Source organism: Triticum aestivum, chromosome 4D (genome assembly GCF_018294505.1).
Source record: "Triticum aestivum cultivar Chinese Spring chromosome 4D, IWGSC CS RefSeq v2.1, whole genome shotgun sequence".
In the NCBI taxonomy this organism is placed as follows: Eukaryota; Viridiplantae; Streptophyta; class Magnoliopsida; order Poales; family Poaceae; genus Triticum; species Triticum aestivum.
The window spans coordinates 134,218,290-134,226,659 of record NC_057805.1 but is presented as its reverse complement, the minus strand read 5'-3'; positions in this window follow the sequence as shown (position 1 = coordinate 134,226,659).

The following is an 8,370-nucleotide window of genomic DNA, read 5'->3' as shown; positions in this document are numbered from 1 at the left end:
GTATGGTGGGCTCATGCTTTAGAAGAAAATCAACAAAACAAGCAAAAGATGTCTTCCGTTTCACTACAGACCAAGAACAATACCAACCAATTGTATGTTACGCATGATTCTTTGCATATTAAGTTTATGTTATGCATGATTCTTTGCAAGTTTTAAATTGGAAAATCTTTCTCATCTACTTTCTTTTATGTAACAGGTCGGCATTATATTATTTTGAAAAGCTTGGGAAATCAAAACGAGAATGTTACTCTTGCTACACACTAAAGTACCGTCTAGAATATGATGTTGTTAAACTTGCTAATAAGTTCTGAGCAGTGCAAGTTGATGCTATGTTCGCAAAATGCGATCTATTGGAATGACCACTAAAAAGGGTTAAAATTATTGGTCATGCGACAAAATTAATTATCGCATGGCCTTCAAGCTTTGTATGTTGCTCGTCAACTTGATTTTATTAAATGGCTCGTTACTGATATCATTTCTCTATTATTGTAGATGGGCAAGGTAAATTGATGATGCATGTCTCACATTGACTTAAGGGTCGGGAATGGGGCTACTTCTAAATAGTTTCACATTGTGTTTTAGAATGTTGTTTCTAGAGTCGATGTTTGAAGCAGTAATATTTAGAATGGCCGAGACGTTGACTGCAAGGATGAGAATCAGACTACTACTAGATAGTTTCAGCCTTGTAATCTTTGGATCGCGTTGTTTGTAATGCAACAAAGCAGATTTAATATATGAGAACTTTTTATTTACTACATTTTGGTTCATATGCATTATCAACATTGATCGAATAATTATGGATGACAATATGTAAGGTAAAATTAATTGTTCAAGCCATGTGGCAATGCCTCTCGGCATTGTAATAATCTGGTATGTCCATGTTGGAAATCCTTTTGTGGATGGCATGCGCCAACGCATATGAAGTGTTGTTAAGCTCTAAATCTTTACGTTGCTATTTTACAACGTTTATTCACGTCGTTTACCAACGCATCTATATGCGTTGTTGTAGACCCTTCCAATGCCACCAACGGAAACACATACTAATCTGTTGGTGTTGCCCTTAGCAACACTTATATGGATATACGACAACACATCAGTGCGTTGCTAAATGGGGGTTCCTGTTGTAGTGATTTTAATGCATTCCTAGAGAAAACTAAGTTGAAAGATGATGGTAGCAACTACACGGACTGGGTCCGTAACTTGAGGATTATCCTCATTGCTGCATAGAAGAATTACGTCCTGCAAGCATCGCTAGGTGCCAAACCCGCTGTAGGAGCAACACCAGATGTTATGAACGTCTCGCAGAGCAAAGCTGATGACTACTCGATAGTTCAGTGTGTCATACTTTACGGCTTAGAACCGGGACATCAACGATGTTTTGAATGTCATGGAGCATATGAGATATTCCAGGAGTTGAAGTTAATATTTCAAGCAAATGCCCGGATTGAGAGATATGAAGTCTCCAATAAGTTCTACAACTGCAAAATGGAGGAGAATAGTTCTGTCAGTGAACATATACTCAGAATGTCTGGGTACCACAATCACTTGACTCAGCTGGGAGTTAATCTTCCGGTTGATAGTGTCATTGACAGAGTTCTTCAATCACTGCCACCAAGCTACAAAAGCTTCGTGATGAACTACAATATGCAAGGGATGGATAAGACAATTCCCGAGCTCTTCGCAATGCTAAAGGCTGCGGAGGTAGAAATCAAGAAGGAGCATCAAGTGTTGATGGTCAATAAGACCACTAGTTTCAAGAAGAAAGGCAAAGGGAAGAAGGGGAACTTCAAGAAGAACGGCAAGCAAGTTGCTGCTCAAGTGAAGAAGCCCAAGTCTGGACCTACGCCTGAGACTGAGTGCTTCTACTGCAAAGGGAGTGGTCACTGGAAGCGGAACAGCCCCAAGTATTTGGCGGAGAAGAAGGATGGCAAAGTGAAAGGTATATTTGATATACATGTTATTGATGTGTACCTTACTAATGCTCGCAGTAGCGCCTGGGTATTTGATACTAGTTCTGTTGCTAATATTTGCAACTCGAAACAGGGGCTACGGATTAAGCGAAAATTGGCTAAGGACGAGGTGACGATGCGCGTGGGAAATGGTTCCAAAGTCGATGTGATCGCCGTCGGCACGCTACCTCTACATCTACCTTTGGGATTAGTTTTAGACCTGAATAATTGTTATTTCGTGCCAGCTTTAAGCATGAACATTATATCTGGATCTTGTTTGATGCAAGACGGTTATTCATTTAAATCAAAGAATAATGGTTGTTCTATTTATATGAGTAATATCTTTTATGGTCATGCACCCTTGATGAGCGGTCTATTTTTACTAAATCTTGATAGTAGTGATACACATATTCATAGTATTGAAGTCAAAAGATAAAAGTTTAATAATGATAGTGCAACTTATTTGTGGCATGCCGTTTAGGTCATATTGGTGTAAAGGGCATGAAGAAACTCCATGTTGATGGGCTTTTGGAATCACTTGATTATGAATCACTTGATGCTTGCGAACCATGCCTCATGGGCAAGATGACTAAGACTCCGTTCTCTGGAACAATGTAGCGAGCAACAGATTTGTTGGAAATAATACATAATGATGTATGCGGTCAATTGAGTGTTGATGCTCACGAAGGGTATCGTTATTTTCTGACCTTCACAGATGATTTAAGCAAATATGGGTATATCAACATAATGAAACATAAGTCTGAAACATTTGAAAAGTTCAAAGAATTTCAGAGTGAAGTGGAAAATCATCGTAACAAGAAAATACAATTTCTACGATCTGATCGTGGAGGAGAATATTTGAGTTACGAGTTTGGTCTTCATTTGAAACAATGCGGAATAGTTTCACAACTCATGCCACCCGGAACACCACAGCGTAATGGTGTGTCCGAACGTCGTAATCATACATTTATTAGATATGGTGCGATCTATGATGTCTCTTACTGATTTACCGCTATCGTTTTGGGGTTATGCTTTAGAGACGGCTGCATTCACATTAAATAGGGCACCATCTAAATCCGTTGAGATGACACCTTATGAACTGTGGTTTGGCAAGAAACCCAAGTTGTCATTTCTTAAAGTTTGGGGCTGCGATGCTTATGTGAAAAAGTTTCAACCTGATAAGCTCGAACCCAAATCGGAGAAATGTGTCTTCATAGGATACCCAAAGGAGACTGTTGGGTACACCTTCTATCACAGATCCGAAGGCAAGATATTCGTTGCTAAGAATGGATCCTTTCTAAAGAAGGAGTTTCTCTCGAAAGAAGTGAGTGGGAGGAAAGTAGAACTTGATGAGGTAACTGTACCTGCTCCCTTATTGGAAAGTAGTTCATCACAGAAATCAGTTCCAGTGATTCCTACACCAGTAAGTGAGGAAGCTAATGATAATGATCATGAAACTTCTGATCAAGTTACTACCGAACCTCGCAGGTCAACCAGAGCAAGATCCACACCAGAGTGGTACGGTAATCCTATTCTGGAGGTCATGTTACTTGACCATGATGAACCTACGAACTATGAGGAAGCGATGATGAGCCCAAATTCCGCGAAATGGCTTGAGGCCATGAAATCTGAGATGGGATCCATGTATGAGAAAGAAGTATGGACTTTGGTTGACTTGCCTGATGATCGGCAAGCCATAGAGAATAAATAGATCTTCAAGAAGAAGATTGACGCTAACGATAATATTACTGTCTACAAAGCTCGACTTGTTGTGAAAGGTTTTCGACAAGTTCAAGGAGTTGACTATGATGAGACCTTCTCACCCGTAGCGATGCTTAAGTCCGTCCGTATCATGTTAGCAATTGCTGCATTTTATGATTATGAAATTTGGCAGATGGATGTCAAAACTGCATTCCTTAATGGATATCTTAAAGAAGAGTTGTATATGATGCAACTAGAAGGTTTTGTCGATCCAAAAGGTGCTAACATAGTGTGCAGGCTCCAGCGATCCATTTATGGACTGGTGCAGGCCTCTCGGAGTTGGAATATACGTTTTGATAGTGTGATCAAAGCATATGGTTTTATACAGACTTTTGGAGAAGTCTGTATTTACAAGAAAGTGAGTGGGAGGTCTGTAGCATTTCTGATATTATATGTGGATGACATATTGTTGATCAGAAATGGTACTGAATTTCTGAATAGCATAAAAGGATACTTGAATAAGAATTTTTCAATGAAAGACCTCGGTGAAGCTGCTTATATATTAGGCATCAAGATCTATAGAGATAGATCAAGACGCTTAATTGGACTTTCACAAAGCACATACCTTGATAAAGTTTTGAAGAAGTTCAAAATGGATCAAGCAAAGAAAGGATTCTTGCTTGTGTTACAAGGTGTGAAGTTAAGTCAGACTCAATGCCCGACCACTTCAGAAGATAGAGAGAAAATGAAAGTCATTCCCTATGCTTCAGCCATAGGTTCTATCATGTATGCAATGCTGTGTACCAGACCTGATGTGTGCCTTGCTATTAGTTTAGCAGGGAGGTACAAAGTAATCCAGGAGTGGATCACTAGACAGCGGTCAAGAACATCCTGAAATACCTGAAAAGGACTAAGGATATGTTTCTCGTTTATGGAGGTGACAAAGAGCTCGTCGTAAATGGTTACGTCGATGCAAGCTTTGACACTGATCCGGATGACTCTAAGTCACAAACCGGATACGTATTTATATTAAATGGTGGAGCTGTCAGTTGGTGCAGTTCCAAGAAGAGCGTCGTGGCGGGATCTACGTGTGAAGCGGAGTACATAGCTGATTCGGAAGCAGCAAATGAATGAGTCTAGATGAAGGAGTTCATATCCGATCTAGGTGTCATACCTAGTGCATCGGGTCTAATGAATTTTTTTGTGACAATACTGGTGCAATTACCCTGACAAAGGAATCCTACTTTCACAAGAGAACCAAGCACATCAAGAGACGCTTCAATTCCATCCACGATCAATTCAAGGAGGGAGGCATAGAGATTTGTAAGGTACATACGGATTTAAATGTTGCAGACCCGTTGACTAAGCCTCTCTCTCACGAGCAAAACATGATCAGCACCAAGACTCCATGGGTGTTAGAATCATTACTATGTAATCTAGATTATTGACTCTAGTGCAAGTGGGAGACTAAAGGAAATATGCCCTAGAGGCAATAATAAAGTTGTTATTTATATTTCCTTATATCATGATAAATGTTTATTATTCATGCTAGAATTGTATTAACCGGAAACTTAGTACATGTGTGAATACATAGACAAACAGAGTGTCACTAGTATGCCTCTACTTGACTAGCTCGTTAATCAAAGATGGTTAAGTTTCTTAGCCATAGACATGAGTTGTCATTTGATGAACGAGATCACATCATTAGAGAGTGATGTGATTGACTTGACCCATTCGTTAGCTTAGCACTATGATCGTTTAAGTTTATTGCTATTGCTTTCTTCATGACTTATACATGTTCCTATGACTATGAGATTATGCAACTCCCGAATACCGGAGGAACACTTAGTGTGCTATCAAACGTCACAACGTAACTGGGTGATTATAAAGATGCTCTACAGGTGTCTCCGATGGTGTTCGTTGAGTTGGCATAGATCGAGATTAGGATTTGTCACTCCGATTGTCGGAGAGGTATCTCTGGGCCCTCTCGGTAATGCACATCACTATAAGCCTTGCAAGCAATGTGACTAATGAGTTAGTTATGGGATGATGCATTACAGAACGAGTAAAGAGACTTGCCGGTAACGGGATTGAACTAGGTATGATGAGACCGACGACCGAATCTCAGGCAAGTAACATACCGATGACAAAGGAAACAACGTATGTTGTTATGCGGTTTGACCGATAAAGATCTTCGTAGAATATGTAGGAACCAATATGAGCATCCAGGCTCCGATATTGGTTATTGACCAGAGATAAGTTGTAACACCCCGAGAATCATGCTATAGTGATCTCCCCTTTAATGATGCCATGTCGTCATGTTTTTCAAACTAAATTGCCACTTGATGGAAATCAAAGCCAAATTCTATTTGAAATACAAGTCAAATATTTACTTCTTCTGTCATGCAAACAAAAATGTTCATCATGTTGCAAATAATCCCCAAGTATTTTTCTTGGAGAAATCAACTCTGGTTGGATCACTAAGATGCCCCTAGAAATATTATAAGTGGTCAAACAGCAAATAAATTGACCTTTTCAAAAATAAACAATTATTTATTTAACTCCTTTTGCCCCCAAACTTTTTGTCCTAGCTCAAATTATTCTCTGGTAATTGTGTGACAAATTCCATGTGCAACAAAAATGGTTTGAAAGCTTATTCAAATAGAAAACAGTAGCTATCCTTTTTTTTATAGAAAAGTAAAATTGAGATTGCTCTATGCACTTTTGGCCCACTATGAAGAAGAAAGTAGAGGCCCAGCCCAACCTCCCAAGCGCCTCCTTCCTTACGCTACAGTGGAGGCAGGGGGTTGCCGTGGCGGCCATCCCACGGCCAGGGCCACGTGCCGGCCATCGCCGACCTCCCCGGTGCCCTACAAAACGCCGCCGCACGCCCCCTTGACCGAACCCTAATCCCCTCTTTCTTCCTCCATCTCTTTATCTTGATCTGAAGCGCGCCCGAGCGCCGCCGTCCCCATGTCGTCATCGATGTCGCGGCCACCGGCCTCCCCTCGTCGCGCCAAGAGGTCCAGGAGAACCGTGGCGGTCTACTTCGTCTACCCCGAGCACTGAATCGAGCAAGGATGGCCCGTACACTCGCCATCGACCCCGTCTTCAACGCGTACATCGCCGGCGTCCGGCGTCGATTGCCGCCGCTCTGGTCCACCTCCGGCCTCCCCGACTTCGCCTTCGTGCTCACTGTGAGCTCCTCCCTCGATTCCCCTGTTTTGCCCCGTCGATCCGTCGCCTTATGTTGCCTGTGCTCGCTGAGGCCGCCATGGCCGAAGCATCACGTCCGCGCACGGGCCCACATGCCCCTGCCGGCTGTGTACGCCCGTGCCCGCCGTAGCATGCCTGCTACAGCCCGCGCCCTCGTTAGCCCCTGGCTGTGTCCGTCCGCGCGTGCATGCACCCGCTGCACCCTGGCCGAGCGCCCGCGCCGCTCGCGGCTCCCGCGCTCGCCCTGCTACTTCTTGCTGCTGTTGCTGCTCGGCTAGTGCCGCTACTACTTGCTGTCGTGCTGCCCTGCTCCCACTAGCTGCTGCTGCATTGCACTGCTGCTGCTATGCGCTGCTGCTAGGTACTGCTACCGCCGGTTGCTGCTGCTACAGGCCATGGCCACTGCCATGGCCGTGTGTGTTGTGTGGTGCGCGTGCGTGTATTCTGGGTATGAGGCCGGCCTTATCCAGATTAGTTACTAATTAGATTAGTTTAGGGCTGTTACTTTTTATGTTAAATAGCCTAACGTGTTTGTGATAGGTGGTCCCTCACACTAAATAACCCTTTAGTTAAAATAGTAGTCAATGACAAGTAGGCCCCACGGCCAGTATTCACACTTTGACTAGGTCAAACATTGACTGTGGACTTGCTGACTGTGTATGCTGACTCAGCCACTGGACCCCACCTGTCATTCTAATAGGCTAGCTGCGTGTGTGTATAAAAAGTAATACACTGTTTAAATTCGAATTTAGATATATTTTCAGAAATTCCAGAAAATGGATTAATCTTTGAAAATTCATAGAAAATAAACCGTAGCTTGGATCGAAAAACTTTCTACATGAAAGTTGCTCCGAAAAATCCAACAAATCCGAATACACGGTCCGTTCATCTGTCACGTGCCTCTAGCATGCTGAACATGGAACTTTCCCCCTCCGGTCATCTATGAGACACAGGTCCGGAACCGGGAAAACATTCCCGGTTGATCTCCCTCTTCGCTTATATCGTATAGCCCTGCGTTAGAGCCCCTAGCTTTGCTTATTGTCATGTCATGCATTTGTGTGCTTGTATTTACTGCTTCTTCCCCCCCCTCTCCGGTAGACTTCGAGACTGACGTCGATGCTGCCCCTGTGTTCGACTACTGGGTTACTATCGAGTGCCGAGGGTGAGACCTCATCAGCACTTCTGATGTTAACCCTGTAGTGTAGCTATTCAGTCGTGGTCATCGAGGGTGATTCTGCCTTAACCACTTCCGATACAACTCTGTCGTGCAACCCCTCAAGTGTGAACCTCGAGGGTGGATCCTCTTACGTTCACCTTGATGATTACATCGAGTGGAATTCACCGGGGGTGATTCCTCGGGTTTTCACCTTGATGTTTGGACACACGGATACTTGGACTTTACAACTGTTGCTTGGAAAGGCGGGTCGACCCTGAGGGGTACCCGCGAGTGATGTGGAGACGGGTTGACCTGGAGGGTACCCGAGAGTTGAATACGAGGCGTGGT